The following is a 21,367-nucleotide window of genomic DNA, read 5'->3' as shown; positions in this document are numbered from 1 at the left end:
AATGATTTAATCTAAGAGGAAAATATGGCCTGGAAAATGGATAATGATCTGTTTGTGACTACATATTTCATTTCCTCTACTTAGTAAATGTGTCTCCTGTTTTTATTCTGCTGAAATCTTCTAAAATTTTCTAGGATCAAATGCTCCACTTTGAAGAAAATATAGATTTCAGTAATGGTATATGGTATCGGAGGTGAGATCCAATTATAGGAAGTTCTTAGTGATCATGTTTTCTAGTTACAAGGACTCTAAATGAGTCCTCTGATATAGAAATGACTTTTCTTTCACTGTCCATACAATACAATGTTAGTTAGTCAGTGAAAGTCCCAAATCATGTGTGTTTGTGCACTATAGTCAATGAGAAGGAGGGGAGAACTGATCAAAATTATAGTTCTGACATCAATTCTACTTAACAAACTTGCCGAGTGCCCATTTCATCTCCTTTACACTCCCAGCTTAAGAGTCTCAGTCATTGCCTACAAGAAAAATCTATCTAAACTCTAACGTGTACAACAGGTGTACATTATAATTCAACATCTGTATACACTACAAAATGATCACCACTGAAAGTTCAGCTACCATCCATCACCACGCAACTGACCCCCTTCACCCTCAACCTCCTTCCCCTTTGGTAACCACCAATCTGTTCTCAGTATCTATGAGTTTGTTTCTATTTTTGGTTTTTTGTTTCTTTATTTTGGCTTTTTTTAGATTCCACATACGAGTGAAATCATACAGTATTTGTCTTTCTCCGTCTCCTATTTCACTTAGCATAACACCCTCAAAGTCCATCCATATTGTCACAAATGGCAAGACTGCAGAGTAGTATGCCATTGCATATATATATACCATAGCTATTCCACTTCTGGGTATTTATTCGAAGAATACAAAAACACTAATCCAAAAAGATAAATGCATCCTTATATTCATTGCAGTGTTATTTACAATAGCCAATATATGGAAACAACGTAAGTATTAATTGATGGATGCATAGATAAAGAAGAAGTGGTATGTAAAATCTCCTTTTTCTCTTAATCACCTCAGGACATTTTGTACTTGGCTGCTACTTTATGGAAAGAAACCTAGATATTCTCTATACTAGGAACTCTCCCCCCAACACTATGTTGTGACTTATGCCCTCTCGCCTGTGACCTCCCTCTGAGAAAAGATATGTAATCTTTGAGTATTAGGAAAATCTAATTCACTGCACCCCCAGTTCAATCTTTCCCTTATTGCATTGAAATTAAATAATGACAGGCATCTCCACAGACATTTCGGAAGGTATAAAGAAGAGGCATTTTCAAAAATTAACTCAAAATGTGTTCAAGACTTAAATGTAAAATTGTTAAAATTTTGGTAAGAAAAACACAGAAGAAAATCTTTAGGACCCAGGACTAGGACTGTCTACTAGTCTTTGGTTGGATATATGCTTTGCAAAGATTTTTCCCAGGCTGTACTTTATCCTTTCATCCTTTTAACATGTTCTTTTAAGGAACAAATGTTTTTAATTTTGATGAGATCTAATTTACCTTTTGGCCCCTTTTGGACCACGTTGTTAAAATGAAATCTAGAAATATATGAAAAGTTCTCAAAAATCAACAGTAAAAAACAATAAAAACAGAAAACAGTAAAGACTTAAAGATTAAAACAGTAAAATAAAAAATGGACAAAGATATGAACAGATATTTTACAAAAGATGTTATAACATAACAACATGTGAATAGATGTTCAATGTCATTAGCCATTTGGGAAATACCAATTAGAACCACAATGAGCTATTACTACATACCTATAAGAATAACTAAAATAAAAAATAATGGTAATACCAAATACTAGCAAGAATTTGGAGAAACTAGATCACTTATACATTGTTGATAGGAATGTAAACTGCTATAACCACTCTGGAAAGCAGTTTGGCAATTTCTTTAAAAAAAAAAAAACTAAACTAAACGTACACTGTCATTATGACCAGTAATTCCACTCTTGGTCATTTATCCCACAGAATTGAAAACATGTCCACACAAAAAATGGTTCCCCTATATTCATCCCAGTTTTATTAATAATAGCCAAAAACTGGAAACAATCTACATGTCCTTCAATGGGTGCACGGTTAAACAAACCATCATACAACCATACTATGGAATAGTACTTAGCAACAAAAAGAAATGAACTAGTGTACACACCACTTCAATGAGTCTCCAGGGAATTATGCTAATTGAAAAAGCCAGTACCAAAAGGTTGCACACTGTATGATTTCATCTCAAATAACAGTACAGATATGAGCAGGCCATAGTTGGAGAAGTGGCTTTACCATCTTTAACTCATGGCTTCCAAAGTTGATCTAGCTGTCATGATTTCCCAGCAAGAGGCAGGGTGGGAGGGAGAAAGTCAAGGATAAGCGGCTTTGTCTTTAAGAAGATGATATAGGGGCCAGCCCGGTGGCACAGTGGTTGGGTTCACGCATTCTGCTTCAGTGGCCCGTGGTTGGCCAGTTTGGATCCCAGGTACGGACCTATGCACTGCTTGTCAAGCCATGCTGTGGCAGGCGTCCCAAATATAAAGTAGAGGAAGATGGGCATGGCTGTTAGCTCAGGGTCAATCTTCCTCAGCAAAAAAATGAGGAGGATTGGGGGCAGATGCTAGCTCATGGCTAATCTTCCTAAAAAAAAAAAAAAAAAGAAGATGACATAGAAGTTGCATCTGTCATGTATAATCCATTCAGTTGGCACAAAATAGATCACCTTGATGGAAAAGAGTCTGGAGGATGTAGTCTAGCTGAGAGCTCCTGAGCCCAGCTAAAATTTTGTGCCTTCTCTAACTAGATGGAAAACTTTGAGAATGTCTCCTGGAAGCTAATGATCAGTCCTTGTCATAACAGCTTCAAGATGCTTCACAATACGACCTACAGTACCCTATATTCCACTACTTCTCTGTACAAACACACTGCTGCAACAGACTTGGTTGCACGCCAGTGGGTATTTACTTACTTATTTATTTATTTATTTTTAACTCTCTTTCTGGAAAGTCTTTGCTTCCCTTTTTAAATCTCATTTGTCTTTTAAGGCTAAGTCTCAATCTTCCTTTATACAATTTTAGAGCCGGAAGGGATATAAGAAGTCACTCAGCCTTTTAGATATAATTACTATACTATGATTACCTATGTTTCACAAACAAGAAAAATAGAATGCTCGAGAAGTGATTTCTCAAAGTCACACAACTGGAGGCTATCAGGAGGCGTTAAGGGTGGGGAACAAGTACCTTCTGTTCATTTTTTAATCCCTAATGTTTAGCACATTGCCCATCACATAGGTCGGACATTCAGTAAACATTTGAAATGAATGAATGAATGAATGGAAGAAAGAAATATTCTGACATCCGAGTCAGTACATTTTCAAACAGGCTAACCTAACTCTTTCTTCTAGGAATATTTATAGATCTTTGTTCTGCCTGATCAATGTATTCACTTAATCATATTTGTACTGTTAATCAACTTGATTAACAAGGCATTGAATATTTACTACACACTAAATTGTAAGCTTTTATAAGTGCTCCTAGTACAATAGGTGCTCAATAAATAGAAGAATTGAATGAGTGTGTTCTACCTATTATGAGTGAAAAAAATTATTAAAATAAATAACAGAATTTCTTACATAGAGGAAAGTAGAGAAAGAATTGGCTGTCTATTTGATTGTACCCTAAAGTTCCACAGTTCTCAGAAATCCCTTTGGAGACTCTGAAGCCAAATTTGTGTTATTTATATTATTCTCCTTTGACTTATGTGAAGCATCTTTTAAAAATGTTGACATGGTCTAAGCTAAATTTCTTGGAACAAGCTGTCTCCTCACAATAGATATGATTACACAACAGTTGTTTGTTCAAATGTTCCTACTTCCACAGTAATCTCTGTGAAGGCCTTACCCAGAAAGAGTACCCACTTATTCTATAATTAAAAACCAAAACAGAAAGCCCTCTTTGTAGTCAGCATTCAAGGTTATTTTTCAAACTCAAAATCAGATATTAGAGTCCAGGAACTATAGTGATTTCTTTATATCTGGCAAATCCACTTGTTCCTTATTCCCACCCAGTCTGCCACCAGGATATCACAATTACTTATTTTCAGAATTATGGAGTAGTGAAAGTGTCTTTGGGGTCAGACTGACAAGTATTCAAATTCCAGCTGTACCTACTGTGTGCCTCAGTTTTCTTATCCAAATAATAGGGATAATAATTTCAAGTTGTTATGAAGATTAAATGAATAAATATAGGCAAAGCATTTAAAATACTGTGTGGCAGTGTGCATTAGTTGTTATTTTGGGCAGTTATGTGGCTTCTTTATCTTTAGTTTTCATCTCTCCCTAGAACTTTAGAACCAAATTATACAACTGCCTACTTGATTTATACCTTTATTTAAATATCTATAATTATCTCAAGTTTAACATTTTTCAAAATACATTTCCTGATTTATGTTCCCAAACTTATTCTTCCATCTTGGTAATAGCAAACTGCCCGTCCCACCCCCGTAGTTGCTAAAGCAGAAAATCTGAACTATATACTTCATCCATTTCTTTCCCTTACCATTCACTTCTAAACCAAGTCGTATCAGGTCTTCCTCCGAAATATATCGCAACTATGACCCTGTTCCCCATCCTCACTGCCCTTTAACCTTAGCTACACCACCATGATCTCTTGATACTCCTCTTTAGGCTTGAGGCTTCTGTTTTGCTCCCCTAAGTACATTCTTCACATGGCAGCCAGAGTAAGCTGCTTAAAGACATAAGTCAAATCAGATCTCCTCCTAGAATTCTCCAAATGGCTTATGGAAATTCAGGTTCTAAAAGCACGAAAACTTCAGACATGGGCATTTGTCATTGGCAAATAGAAGTTTTCTGATGAAGGAAGCCCAATCTTCAGTGATGTCACCTGTGAGATGGAGAATGTACACTGAACTCAATGTGCGCAGAGGACCTACTGAGGACAGACTCTACTTGTTACCTCTACTGTAATATTACCTGTGAGATCTAAGGATGTCTAGTGACCTTAATTAATCCAAAGAAAGTCATCTCCAGTATTATTGATACCTAGAAATAGTTCTTTTAGTTTTTCAATTGGTAAATACTTGTTATTCACATTCAGCATGTGTATGTTTCAGACACTCTGCTAGGTTTAAATCTTTCAATACTTCATCATAGCAATGAGAAATAGGTTTTCAAAGATCCCTTGGAGGACAAACAGGACAGTCTGTGTTTTAAAACCACGGTATTCCAGAGCACAATTCTATGAACTGCCATCTACTTAATTAAAAATTAAATGAACACCTCTCAAGATATGCCCAAGTCATAGTATCAGTAATATCAAACTCTCCCTCATACATGTAGCAAGGTCAAAATTTACATCCTACCTACAAATATACAATGTAGCTTTATTTAAACTAATTTTAATCACACTATATAAATCAACACTTAGGGGAGAACACAGTGCAGACTCCATTCCGCACCTGGGAGGACCTGCTTTATCAGCACCCTGAAGCCACTGCTGCCACTTCAGTGTGTGCCAACTGCGTGGATTATACATGACAGATGCAACTTCTATGTCATCTTCTTTTTTTTTTTTTTTAGGAAGATTAGCCATGAGCTAACATCTGCTGCAGATCCTCTTTTTGCTGAGGAAGACTGGCCCTGAACTAACAGCCATGCCCATCTTCCTCTACTTTATATTTGGGACGCCTGCCACAGCATGGCTTGACAAGCAGTGCATAGGTCCGTACCTGGGATCCAAACTGGCCAACCACGGGCCACTGAAGCAGAATGCGTGAACCCAACCACTGTGCCACCGGGCTGGCCCCTATATCATCTTCTTAAAGACAAAGCCACTTATCCTTGACTTTCTCCCTCCCACCCTGCCTCTTGCTGGGAAATCATGACAGCTAGATCAACTTTGGAAGCCATGAGTTAAAGATGGTAAAGCCACTTCTCCAACTATGGCCTGCTCATATCTGTACTGTTATTTGAGATGAAATCATACAGTGTGCAACCTTTTGGTACTGGCTTTTTCAATTAGCATAATTCCCTGGAGACTCATTGAAGTGGTGTGTACACTAGTTCATTTCTTTTTGTTGCTAAGTACTATTCCATAGTATGGTTGTATGATGGTTTGTTTAACCGTGCACCCATTGAAGGACATGTAGATTGTTTCCAGTTTTTGGCTATTATTAATAAAACTGGGATGAATATAGGGGAACCATTTTTTGTGTGGACATGCGGCACCCTTTAAAAATATATTTTACTACAGGAACTGCATTTGGATTGGAAAGTGAGCTGGAAGGACACACTTTGCCATCTCATTAGAGAGACGGGGAACACTCTTTTTCCTCAATATTTTTGTCCCTTGATTTGGAAGGTTCTTGGAAGATCAAGGGAAAAGCAAAGATTGAAAACCTAGTCAGGAAGTCAAAGTCTATCTCCTTCTTATCAAAAACATAAAATTAATGATTTAGAAATAGCCAAAAGAAGCCATTTAATAATATTCTTTCATGAGAGATGGAAAAACATGAAATTCCTCGAGGGGAATGATCAACTTTTATTCATATTTCATTTATTATATTTTCTGCAGAGCCTAGTTTAGAATACACCCTAGATTGCTTTTTTTTAAATTTATGAAACAAAGGTTAAAGGCCTATTAATGACTCTGAAGTCACAATATTTTCAGAGTCTTGAATAAACTGAGTACAGTTTAATTTTAGGGATCGAACTGGATGTTGAAGTTTTTCATTATAGCATTATCTGTTTTATTATTTTTAGGAAGAGTACATTTTAAAATTTAATAATAAACAATTAATAATCAAACTACTAAGGGATGCATTATGTACAGCCAGTCAGATGTGGGGCAGGCTCTGCAGCTAAAGAGCCCGGGTTTGAGTCCTGATTTATGACGTTGGGCAAGTTTGTAATCTTAGTGCACGAGTTTGCTCATGTGTAGAGTGGGGATAATGATAGCGTCTACTACGGGAGGTCATTCTGAGGACTCAAGCACGCTGCTACTGCAGGTGGCAGGCACCTCTGTGTTGATATGGCAGTTCTCAACAGGCACAAAGGATGCCTGATATCCAGCTTCTGTCCTGTCACTGCACTGAGCACAGCTTGTAACAGCAACAGCAGCAACAACGGCACTTGCAGTGCCTCCTAAAGGAGCTGTGCTGAGGCCCCTGCATTCCTGAGCCCCATTATTTTGAAGGAAGGGGAGGAAGGGAGCCACTCTAGTTCCACATTGAGTTTCTTCATTACCAGGTCACAGAAATTCTTTCAGTTCTTGAGGCCTAAATTGTTAGACATATATAAATAAGTGGCATATGGGTTTGCACATGTGTGTACATAGCCTCTAAGAGAAAACATACACCTGTAAGTATGTTAGTCACAGCTTCTAAGTGGCTGTATGAATATTTCATGTTTCCTCCTGGCCGTTGCTGCTGTAACCTGTTTCTAAAGTGATAAAAGAGAGAAGAGAGCAAGAGAGGTCAGTTTCCATAGGAACAAATATAGCAACAGAAAAACCTGTTAGAGCTGGAGCATTGTCTCCAGGTAAACGGAACTCACACCACTAGTGTGTCACGAGCAACACATTTACTTAATTTAATTGCATTTTCAAAAGTCATCTCTACAAACCTTCCATAGGTAATATGTATTTACAATTTTTTAAAATATATAAACATGGGCTCTCTGGCCTCTGAAAATAAAAGTATTTTAAATCATAAAATTATATTTTTTATTTGGATTGGTGCTATTTAAATATAGGGAGGGTGGGTGAAAGCCAGCTAAAGCATAAATATTCTAGGAGAAAATTACAGCAATAGAAAATAATTATTTTTTAAAATAATAACTCTGTAGTACATCTAACTGCAAAACACACTAGCTACTTGACAGAAAGCCTGAAGAATGAAAAATAATAATAAAAAATAATAAGTAACTTACAAAACTTTTCTAAACCTACAACATGAATTGATATGAAATAATTCAATTTAGAAGAAAAATTGGTAACTGACAAATCACTTCTCATAATCAATATAAGGAAGGAAAATTAATCTGCACTATATTTTAAGGGTACAGAGGAAAAATTCCATTTTAGAAAAATCTGTAATTCTCACGTAAACTCTAAAACTTCTGCTGATAGCTTTTGAAAAGGAGATTAAGTATTAAAATGGTAACAATGGATAAGTTCTAGAAACCTCAGAATTATCTTTAAATTCTTCTTTCCTCTCCTTCCATCTCCAACTCATCATAAAACTCTGTTCTGTCGCTTCTAGTCCTTTACCCATGACCTCACCCCAACCTCCCCCCGACCCTTGCCCTAGGTCCCCGCTCTGTAAGCTTCCAGAGCTCCAAAGCAGAACCGCTCTTCCTTTTGGCATTTACTTGCCCACACCCCCAGTCTCAATGGGCAGGTTTCTTATATGTTTGCCAGAAGGGTCTGATTAATTATTTCTCAATATAATATAAATGACTGATGGGGAGGTCAGTGTGTTATACTTCCCAGGTGATCTGCGCTTAAAAGGGAGTTTTATAATCCAAAAAATAATAATTTGCTGATTTAAATCCTTTGGAAAAGGAAGAAACAATTTTTTATTCAAATAACTAAACAAATGAATACTCATAGGAAGAATAAATCTATGATGTTAGAATTTCAGCAGTAACACTGCTGTAGACCCTAATGGTCTTAATTTGCATAATTTTGGCAACTAGCTCCTTCACATACAACCAACAAAACTTTGGAAATGTAGAAGCAACCCGATTTGTTCGTCACCACCTCTCCCGCAGTGCTAAATTTGTGGCACATGGTACCTTCAAAATGGAAGTAAAAGTGAGGTTAAAAACAAGAGAGTGTTTAAGAGTCAGCAAGAGTATCAGATATTCTTCCTCATTGTCCCTTCCCCCCAACTCTGCAGGAGGCTGAAGTTTTGTCCCTGAGATGGTGAGACATAGGCTTATTTTAGAGGGTAAGAAGTCTGTTCCTTAGAAGCACACATCAGAGATGGGAGCAGAAATCCACAGTAAAAATACAAAGTTAAATATAAGTTTATCAGTCATATAATGAATTTTGAAAACTCAACTTCTTTCCTCAATAGGATCTCAGAATGAAGAATAATTTCCAAGTCAAAGACTGAAAAATTCAGTTCATGGGATTTGACTGGCACAAGAAAAAAGAACTAACGGTACTGATATAAGCCCAGTCAGATCAACCAGGCTGGAGATCAATGACTCAAGAAGATATATAGTCCTAAATGTGCATGCAACTACTAAGGGAACTTCAAAATATATAAAGCAAAAATCACCAGGACTAAAGGGAGAAATTAACAAATCTATATTCATAGGTGATGTTTTTAACATCCTTTTTCTTTGTAATTGATAGAGCAGGCAGAAAAAATTATTAGTAAGAACAGTGAAGTTTTGAAAGCACTACCAAATCTTCACCTAACTGCTACTTATACATTACACACAACTGCAGAATATGCATTTTTTTAAGTGCACCGTGAAATACTCACTAGGACAAATCATACGCTTGGCCGTAAAATAAGTCTTACTAAGTTTAAAAGGATTTAAAGCATATGTTTTCATAACACAGCTGCATCCAATTAAAAGAAAGATATCTAGAAAATCTCCAAATATTTGGAAATTAATCAACTTACTTCCAAATAACTTACAGAACAAAGAAGAAATCACAAGGGAAATTAGAAAATATTTCTTATAAAATGATAATAAAAGCACAACATACCAAAACTAGCAGGATGCAGCTAAAGCAGTGATGATACAGTCCTCAGAAGGAAATTTATAGTTTTAAATGTTCATATTTAAAGAAGAAGAAAAATGCAAAGCCAGTGATCTAAAACAAAGTGTTGTGTTAGAAACCAGAAATACAATGGTAACTAAACTATAGTCCTTGTCCTGTTGATGAATATAGCCTGGTGGAATGGTTGCCATGTATCAGCATAAATGATAACCACCAAGGGTATTTATTAAATATAGAATCATTAAAAGATAGACCAACTTATAGTTTTCCCTTATGAAGCAATCACTGTTATGGTATGCCCTTCACAATGAGGAGATCCATGTGGCTAACAAACATAGAAGCCCTCAATTTCATTATATATTAGCACAGTGCTAATTAGAAACAGTGAGAATTCGCCACACACCCACCAGAATAGTGTAGGGGAGGAAAACGATTCCCCTACCCATTCCAGGTCCTTCTGACTGCTCTGGGAATTAAATCGACATGAGATAGAATAACAGGAGAAAATCAAACAAAGCTTTATAACATGTATACATGGGGGAAACCCAGGAAAACTGAGCAACTTGCCAAAACGGCTAAGGTCACCACCTTAAATACTATTTTTAGCTAAAGACAAAGGAGGGTGTTGGGGATGGTGGTCTGGGATTTCAAGGGGGGAGGAGGAAGGCAATTTATGGAGATGGAAATGCAAATGGGCCAACTATAGACAATGTGACCTGAGAGACACATTTTACATTACATTACAGTTATCTTATGGTATTAGTCCCTTCCTGGAACAGGCTTTTCTATTTTAAATTCTTTTAGGCAGTTCAGGGGGAGGTCAAAGATTCTTTCAGAGTCTTTCGTTCTTAAAAATAATCAAGCCAAAGAGACACATTTTGGAGTGGCCAATTCTGATCCCCCACAACAGCTTAATGAAAAGGACAGAAAACGCCAAGTGTTACAAAGATGTGGGACAACTGGAACTCTCACATACTGTTGGTGGGAATTTCAATTGGTATAACTACTTTGGAGAACTGTTTTGCAGTAATGGCTAAAGTTGAATATGTGCATACCCCATGACTCAGCAATTTATTTCTTTAGTATACACCCTATAAAAATGCTTACATATGTTGACCAAAAACAAGGTACAATCATATTCAGAGCAGCACTGTTTGTAAAAGCCAAAATAAAAACTACCTAAACATCAATAGTAAAACAGATTAAAAAATTGTGATGTAGCCACACAATTAGATACTATACAACAATAAATATGACAAAACTACAAATACATGCAAAAGTTGGATAAATAATGTGAAGGTAATATTGAGGAAAAGAGGCAGCACCAATAAAAAGTATATACAGAATAATTCTATTCATATACATTTCAAAAATAGGCAAAGCTATTCCATGGAGGTAGAAGTCAGAATAATGTGCTGTTGACATTTGAGGGTTCACTTGGTGAAAATTCCTTGGGTGTAAACGTAGAAATTTTTTCACACAAATTGCCTGTTATATTTCAATTAAAATTTCAAATAAAAACAGAAGAAATATTTTCCTTTGTTTTTAATTTGATTCATAAACGTCATTACCAAAGTATCTTCATTATCAGGACTTCTTATGCCTAGAGTTGCCAACCAGTGTTCTTTTTCTTATTACATTTAGTTAAAATAGCTTGTACTTTTCTGTTAGTTCTTGTACTTACTATGTACTATTTGGATGTTCAAATGAATGGGAGACCTTAACATTTTCAGAATCAAAGAATAAGTTTAATGTTTCATTAAGAGAGTTATTTTTGAGGTTAATAGTTGACTACATAATCCCCCTGTCCTGCTGTGTAATCTTTTTTGAATCAGGGTAGTTCGGTTTATAGCTCCCTGAGGGTGGTGGTAGCTGCCTGAGCTCTCTCCCTTTGGGAATGGAATGCATTGCTTTCTGCAGCTGAATGAGTCTATATTGAGTCATAATCCCCCTATTCTCAACCACTGGAGAGATCTGGTGTAATTTAATATCTATTTCTTGCACTCTAATTGTTTTCCTTTCCTTTAGTAGACATATGGGAAAGCAATCATATTGTCAATGGTTTTTGCAAGTCAACTTTTCAGAAACCTTTAATTAAACAAGAGAACATTCATAGAAATATGGATTATCTTGTGCTCCCCAGTAAATTGTAAACTTTCTTTGTTGTTTAGGAAAAAATCCAGTTATTCACAATGGTTTATGTGAAGTTAAATTACAAGTTGCCTTGGAATTTAGAGTGTAACCGATATTGATTTACTAGATAAGAGATCTTGACTCTCCGACATTCCTTTCATACAACTTCATTTCAAAGCACTGAATACCTACAGGTGAGAAAAGTCCATTCATTAAACTATTTGTCAATGGAATATTTGTTTTCCTTTGTTTTACTTTTTATAAATTAAAGAATATTTTTTACAAGGGAAAATAAATTCCATTCTCACCAGAATTAGCTGTGCAATTCTTACTGCAATCTTATCAAGTGAGTCATAATCACAAGTTCAGGAATGATTGCATTAGTGCACGAAATGTGCCAGCTGAAAATAACTATGTGATTAATTGTGAAGGGATTTTTATCACTTTGATGGTCTTATATTATGACTCCTGGCCTCTTCCTCAGTTTCACCCAGTGGATTTAACACAAAGTTGTGTAATGGTAGTTGTAAGTGTGCGTTTGCGTCAAGATATCTCTCTGCCAAATCAAAATGATTTGCATGTTACACTTAAGTTAAGTTCAATACTGGAAATTTAGAGAGAGGAATAACAGTTGTTTGCCTTAAGATACAGACCTCTCAAAGTACACTAGAATTTTATATTTATCCAGTTTTCTTAAAATAACTGATTTCTTGACAGCATCTTAAAATGAGAGCATGCCTAGCTTCACTACAGTTGCACACATTTATACTAATGGATAAGCCATAATTGTCAACTGTTTTTTTTCTGTCATCCTTTAAATAATTATATTTTGCATTTTTTTCTAATAATTATGAGAGATTTTGTGTTTTATTCCTTTCTATTCGTAATGCTCACATCTTTACTTACACATTCACGGTTTCTGAACTGATTGCTGTTTTAGTTTCTATGGTAACTCTGCCAGTTGCCTACCTATAAATAGACATTTTATAATAGCAGGCTTATGAAAGTTTAATTTTTGAACACCCTTCTGCAGTATGAAGAATTGCTAGAAAAATAACATATGAATCAATGTTTAGGGAAATAGATATATTATACCTGTCAGGGTGTAAAAATAGAAGACTAAAATTGAAAATTCATGTAGATTCTTGTTGGCAAGTACACGGTAAAGGAAAGAATTCTCTAGTATTTAAAAAGAAAAATGTACAGTTGGGATACACTTTTAATTTTAGCCCCCATTGAAAAATTCATGATATCTTTTTAAATAACATTATCGACCACATACAAACTCTCCAGACTCTCCATTGGTGTCTTACACGAGTCTTCAACATGATCTCGTGGAAACGCTTATGTATGGATAGTATCCTTTAGTTATGTATTATAATCGCCCAATCTATTTAGTTAACTTTCTTTGTATTATGGCTTCATTTGCCATACAGTATCTTAATTTACGTAGTCCAATATGTCAGTTTTCTTCTGCAGCTTCTGGGTCTGTGTCTCTCTTGGAAAGCCTTTCCTTCTGCTAGATTATAAAAACATTCCCCTATACTTCTTTTTCATTCTTAAATAGTCTTTAAAGTATATTATGTTTTCAATCTATCTGGAATTTATTTTTGTCTTTGTTGTGAGGTCAGAATCTATTTTTTATAGAAAGTCAATTGGATTTTCAGCACTTATCCTTTCCCTGCTAATTTTAAGTGCCCTATTTATCATACATTAAATTTCAAATATACATGGATCTATTTTTGGTCCTTTCGTTTATTTTTCTTTCCCCACACTGATAATCTGTTAACCAGCATGTTTTAATATATAGTAGTGTATTTCAAATGCATGTTAGTATTCTGTTTATTTGCACTTTTATATGAACTGCAGAATCAGCTTGAAGTTCCATTAAATTCCCACTACTCTTTGCATTGTCTATTATCTAATTCAGAAACAATTTATATCTATATCACCTTTAGTCTTCCCTTTCAGAAACGTGCGACGTGTCTACATTTACTCTGCTCAGTTATATGTTCAACAATAAAGTAGCATTTTATTTCCTGCTTAGAAAAATTCTAGAATTTTGTAGTTTTTGTGCTATTATACAAGGAATATCTTTTTCAGTCCTTTTTTTATTTGCTTATTACTACTAATGCTACTAATGCTAGCATGTTTATCTTGCATTTCATCACCTCTATGCTCTTGTTAGTTCTGACGGCTTTTCAGTTTTTTAAAAGCATATTAAGATATGCTTTCATTTGCTACCCATATATCTTATGTCTTATAAACCTTTATTTATAGTACTCAAGTTTTTTGTATACTTTTGAGAATAATCAAAAGTACCAAAATCTTAAGGAAAAACACGAGTACATAGACATAAATGTATATGAGTTTGTATGTATCTGCCCCAATTAATATGTGAATATCTAGAGACTGCAGACTGTAATTCTACGTAATAAGTAACATATTATCAGTCTTTTGATAAAAGTTGTTAACTTCAAGTTTCTCCTGGATTTAAGATGTATTATAAATTTTCACATAATGTAATCACCACTGGATTGTGAGGCCCTCAAATTCTATGGATCCACCTATTCCTCTTTGGGTCCCCAGGCCCACCCAGTGCTGGTGGATGTCAATCAATCCTTACTACGCTAATTACATTTAGTCAGCAAAGAAAATCCACAGCTTGATTGAAGCCTACGAAATTTTACTCTGCTTTGAGAGAATTGTATTTTTATACCCCATTGGTTTTATTCCTAAACGTTTTTTACATACCAGATGACTGAGCATTCAACTGAAGAAGGGATTTTTTTCACTTTAATCAGAATCAGAGGCCTACCTGTAGGTGTCTTATACATAAAGGAACAGAAAGATCAAAAATGACTATACTCAAAAATGTCTATTTTTCTAGAAAAAATATTTGAAACAAAATATTAATATCATCTGAATACTGGTCAAGTTTTCCTTTTCCTCTGGAATTTGATTGTAACTGTCATTAGCATTATACTTTCTGGGTAGATTCATGACACAAATCAATAAATTGTATTGCCTGTGCCCTTTTAATACAGAGAATATCTGTTAGCATAGACAAACAGAAATGGCTCCTAACAGTTAAGCTTCACATTAATCACCCCTTTCGAGGTTCCTTCAGAGAATGATTATTATAACATAAAGAAGTTGCAAGAAAGTAATTTGATTCTATTGCATTCAGTACAATGTTTCATTAATGGATGCATTTTTGCATTCATTTCAGGGGAGACTGTGTAATGAAATGTATGTCAGACATTTAACGTCTGTTAGACATTTAAGCTGCTTTGTATTTAAAAGCATAAGTTGACCTTATCAGATGCCTAATAAGTGAAGTAATTCCACCTTGTACTAATCAAAATATCTTCCATTATAACAAAAATGAGATTCAATTACATCATGTAGCTATTATTTCTAATGTTTAGTAGTTTATGATTAAATATGTATTTCTGGTACTAAAGAAAGCCAGTCATTTCTTCAAATAGTCATATTTGGTATACCTACAACAAACAATGCTTTTAAAACATTTAATTATTATAAGCATGGGAAGGAAAACGTATCAAAATTCAAATATCAGCAATGCCTTCCATTTCTTGATCTGTTCAGACAAGTGGTATGCTTCTAGAGCAGAATTTACTCCGCCTATATCTATGCCACTGGTATTTCATTTGAATAAATTATCAGGAAAACAATGCTTCAAAGAATGAGATGTGATACTAAAAAACAGATCTTAATATCTGTGAGGAAATGGCTAGTTCTAGAAACTAGAAATCGTAAGATATGTCACCACTGCAAACTAGATTCTCTTCCTAGTGTTCTAGTTACGTAAATGTTATCTCCGATGCCATATTTGCAGTGTTGTCAAGTTTAGGTAGATCAAAGGTCTCCCATTTGCCGTCTCTCCATTTCCCCTTCTGATTGGCTGTGCCCTGCTCCTGGCCTGCACATATGCCATAAGAATAGCCTTTCTGTAACTTTGTGAATTGCTTGTACTTTCAAAGTCGGGAATCCTCTCCTTTGTATATGATTCAATCCTTTATCTCTCTGAGGGTTTTAGAATACGGAAATATTAAATTCTCAATGAAAAGAACAGTATTCTCACTGGTACAAAAGTGTATTGTTTATCATGAGAACCCTCTTTAAAAATATCTCTCCTGTGAGGTCTTATCTAATGTTAGAGTATTTTACTTTGATAAGACTTAGAAGTCTTCGAAAGCTTACAGAATCTTTCTTAAATAGCTTTAATATGCCTTATTCTATTTGTGTCTGTCCTAAGGCCAAACTTTTGTTCCAAGATTCGTATTCCAGTCCTAGCCTCAATTCTCTCAACCCAATTCAGGCATGTTCCCTTACAAGACGGCTTCGCTGTCTTGACAATCAGAATCCATGCTACCATGCAGATGCCTTTGACTTTTCTGATGTTCAAGTAGAAAGTACAGAAGAGAGGCTACAAGGTCAGTCTCCACCCTTCACTCTAACATGGACTATATGCCATCGTGTTTCCCCATGCTCTGTATTCTTTACTCCTATTACAATACTCAGTCTGTCTTCTCACTCACTCACTGTCTTTGTGGTTAGGGCCCTCTGACTGCTCCCATCTCTTAAGATGTTCTCAGTCTTCCCTAAAAAAGAGGTCTTCTGACTGTGGTTGGGAACCCTGGATTCTGCTTCTGCCAACATGGTGGACGCAGCTAGCTTTGCTGAGCACTTCTTTCAGATCTCAGTTTCCCCATGGAATGCAGCAGTGGTGAAATAGTCTGAACTTTGACTCATCCTAAGTTCTATTTTGGACCTCTTCACATGGTTCATACATCTCTGTTTTTAGGATTTACTTTCAGACCTGTGCATTACTTTTATTTCTGGTATGCTCTCCCACCCCCAACTGCCAAAATATTTTCCCCTTCTTTCTATTCACTTTAAATCAACAAGATTTTACTGAGCAACTATGTCCCCAGAATGTGCTTAATAAGAAGACATGGTCCTTGGCCCAAGAAGATGACTTTTCAAAACTTGTGCTTCCTTCAAAGCATTCTGAAGTACAATTTATGCGTGTTTGAAGATCAGTATAACAAAGAAGAGAATGGAGAGATGTGAACCAATAATTTTTCTTGTAAGCATGACTATCATGTACTCAAGGACTGAAATTTGAGATTGGTGAACCATTCATGTACCTAGAAGAGATCTGGGGTAGACTAGTTTTAGATTGCTTGAGAGAAACAACTTAAATGCACTTAGTCTATAACTTATAATCTAAAATTGTATCTTACTTAATTTTGAGCTACTGTTTAATCTGAGTCTGTATATTGTGTAAGCCTCTGGGAGCACTGACATGAATTATATTTAAGGGAAAGTCAGAAATCTGTATCAAAAAGCTCCAGTTATAATAAAAATGTGTAAAAGCCACAGGAGTCTAAAAACAGTACAAACTGCAATCCAAGAAAGTATGGAAAGTCTATTGGGTAACAGTTTCACAAACAACCAAACAAAATAGGGCAAATCGGTTTCCGAGCCTCATCAGGGAGGAGGTGGGAGACAGTCTTAAGTTACTGTGTGGCACTTACTGAGGGTGGGCAAGAGGTTTTCTCCTGCCCAAACGAGAGAATTTGAAATAAAGAATAATAATATCTCTTTCCATATCTGAAGCACTTTTTAGAAAGAGTTTCACATTTCTCATGACATCCTTACAGGAATCTCAAACAGGAAATCGTATGTTCTAATGTCCATCTTATAGGCTCTGAAAAGGAAAAATGAACGGGAAAATGGTTTGAGGGAGAATGGATTCAAATTTCTCTGCCCTCACAATTGAAAACAGATTGTCTAGTTGTCATGGAATTACAGGGAGGCCTTTGGTAGGAGTACACGAAGAAACAGCCAAAATGCTAGTATTGATCAGAGGATGCTTGGAGCTAAGCAAACTTCTGCATGGACTTTATAGACACTTAGGCATAATGATGCCTAATATTTGCTTCACTAGTTTAAAATACCCTTCCTTAGTTAACAGTGTGCTTTTATGCACAGATCTGTGTGATCCTTACAACAGGTCTATGAGCAAGGAAATATTTGTCACTTTTTGGGGAAGAGAAAGCAGAGGCTCTGAAAGGCTGGGTGTCTTGGCCAAAATGGCCCTGGTATTGAGCAGTAGGTAGAAGAAGTAGGCAAATCCAGGCCCCCGAACTTGAAAGGCATGGTTTTTGCTCCTTTGCCAAAGATTGGTAAGCAAACACAGAAGATAATGCGTCAGGTTTATAGCCCTGGGAACATAAGATTTATTGACTGTTTCTGAAATCCAATATTCGTGAGGTTAATTTCCTTGATGACACAACGATGGAATTAGTTGAGTCTATATTTTGAACTCTTCTCATGACTAAATTGTTGTTTTGTTATTTAAGCAAAATGCTAATAGCAAAGCTAAACAATATCTTTAGAATTGACTAGAAATGTCCACTTAATTTGCTAATTATTCTCTCTCACTTTGGTTTCTCTTCATTGTTTGATTGTATATTGTCTGTGTGGTTTAAATAGCCTTATGATTTTTCTTTTAGATGTTTCAGCAATTTTTTGCTCCAAAATAGAGTAATGAGGAAACTATATAAATAATCTCCATCCTGGTCTGTCTTCTCTTTCGGAAACCCTCACTAAGCTAAGTGACTCTCATTCCTTTTGACCAGAACTACTCAGCAGTCAATGGAAACACCAATCTGGCTCTTTTCATCACCTTCCTCCTTTTCTTGACAGCTAGTGAGAAAACCTGAGCTTTAAGCCCCAGCTGTATTATTAACTCGCTGTCTGACCTACAAGATAGTTTACTTCCGGAAGTGTTCATTTTCTGATTATAAAACTGAAGGAATTGAACTAAAAGATTTTCAAGGACTCTTTTAGATCTGCTGTTATGTCATATTATCACACTAGAACATAAGCTCCATGAACGCAAAGACTTTGTTGATTTTGTTCATTGATATATCTTCAGTGATCCAAACAGCGTTTGCTAAAAGATATTCAGCAAATGAACAGCATCTGACTTCAAGTTTAGAGAAGGCACATTCAGCTAACGTGAGAAATCAGATGGTTTGCTGTTCCAGAAGTCCTCTTCGAGGGGCAGTGAAGTCCAGGAAAGGGCCCACCACTTTGAAAGTTCAGAAACTTGACTGAATCAGCTCATTTAAAGGTGATCAGGATGAGAGGAACTGAACAAAGCATTTTTTTCACAAGTGAATGAGATAAACTACAATGATAAATCCAGAATTTACAAGAGAAAACTTCCACTATGGGTGCACGGGGATTTGTGTTCTTTCTGACGAACGGATTCCAGGAATAAGTCTAGATCAACTCAAGATTGCAATAAGCAATCTGCTTAGGGCAACTCTAGAGCTGGGTATTTATGGGGTATTTTTCAAAGTCAAACAGTCTTCAATATTTAAGAATCCATCTCCAGTGCTGGTCATTCAGTTATCCAGTTAGTTCATAGTCAGTCAGCCAAAGCTTGTCACCTAAGGGAAACCTTTTTATCCCTTACTCTGAAATGCTGACAGAGAACTATTTCTTCCCTTTGAAAATGTGGCTTCCTTCAACGGGTATGTGAACACCGAAAATACTTGAACTCAAACATTTGAGTGAATGTGTTCATGGAGGAAAGTCTTTACATCGTACTTTGAAATTTTTTCTAGAAATACTTAAGCTAATTTACAAACGACCACATTTTGTAATCATTAGTTCACGTGGTTACATTAAGCACAATCAACAAATATGAGCTATCTCCTAATCGATTATATTATTAAGCGGTTAAATGCATCAAGTACTAAGATGGTAATATTTCTAATACATTGGTCAGTGGGGTAGGAATTTCCAATAATAAATGCACAGACATCTAAGATATTTATACATATCTTTTACATTTCTCTTTACAGCCGTGTTTGGAAGTTACTTAGGTGATAGCTGAAGTTTTAATATGAATCTGAGGTACCAGATAAGGAAGATCAAGGGCTTTCTCAGACCAATTATTATTTAGAGGATGAGAGAGATTATTTATCCACTATTTCCTCCTGTACTGGACTCTGTTTAAGTCCAATTATTGGATAATATGCTTGATTTTCTAATAAGCTTAATGTTTCAAGTCTAAGAATATTTTTCCTCTTGTAATTAAGCTCTAACTCCTTGGAAAGGCTTTGATCTGTCATTAATTTTGCCAAATGTACACAAAAACTCAGATAAGAAAGAATATTTGTAACTCAGACTAAGAAGGTATATCCTTTTCATAGTCTACCTTTAATCAGTAATTGAAATAAAATCTGATTCTGAATTTTAAATGTTTCACTAATATCTAATAGCAATACTAAACCCTAGGGGGTTAAAATGATTTAAATGGCAGTAGCATACATCAACATATGCAAATAAAAAATAAGATTTTCACCTCACCTCCAAACATTAAATAGGATCAATTTAAGGTGTGAACATATTTTGAAACAATTTGATTTTCAAGAAGTAATTTTTATTACTAGGAAATGAATTTCAAGAGAAGTCTTCCCACTTTTTAAATATCCGACAATAGCTACGTGACATCTTACAGAATATGACAGTAAAAGCCAACCAGGACCAAAGAAAATGTGGTTCATCAATTTACATATAATCACATTTAGATTTTAAAGTGCTGCAAAGTGTTCCATTCTAGTTAGGCCTGGCACATGACTAAGAATCAATAACTGAAAGACTTTGGCGAAAGACTTTAGAAGCAGAAAGATCAAGATCCAATTTTCCTTTCCCCCAAACTCCAGCCCACAGGGGCCCTGGCTCCCTCAGCTCTTTAGTAGACCACGCTTGGGCGACTACTCATACTCTAACTCCTGCTGTCTGTAACATTCGATGAATTACAACGACCAATGATGTGTTTACTTTAACTCTAATTTCTCAGAGTAACAATATCAAATATATTAAATGTACTCCTTTAGCACATTCAGAAAGGGTATGGGACATAGAGGCAAAACAGTTCCATGATGAATAATAAGAGGAAAAGTTCATAAGAACGCAAGAGGGGAAATATTATTATGCATTAATTAGTTTATTTAAGAAGTAAGTTATTCTAACATGCATTTAAGAAACACTGAAAAGTATACTGTATTTTATGTTGACCTAAATCCAAATCACTTTGAAAATGGATTACAGTTAATAAAAAATTAAAATAAAATTACTTATCTCCCAGCAATGAGAAATCACTTAATTGCCTAACCATGTAATGGTCTCTGGGGTTATTTTATTTCAGTCTTACCCTCCTTAGGTTTATTTTCTTTTCCACCATATTCCAGACTTTTTTTTCGCAACATTGTTATTAATATCACTGGCCCTTGTTGCAGAAAGCAGAAGTTTTAATGTATTTTAATTTTGATTATTTCATGCTGTGTATTCTGCTGCTTTGTTGATATTTACTTACATTTTTAAATCATCAAAATATTTTGTAAGC

Source organism: Equus caballus, chromosome 5 (assembly GCF_041296265.1).
Source record: "Equus caballus isolate H_3958 breed thoroughbred chromosome 5, TB-T2T, whole genome shotgun sequence".
NCBI lineage: Eukaryota > Metazoa > Chordata > Mammalia > Perissodactyla > Equidae > Equus > Equus caballus.
The sequence above is the reverse complement of the archived record's forward strand: the minus strand, read 5'-3'. Positions refer to the sequence as shown.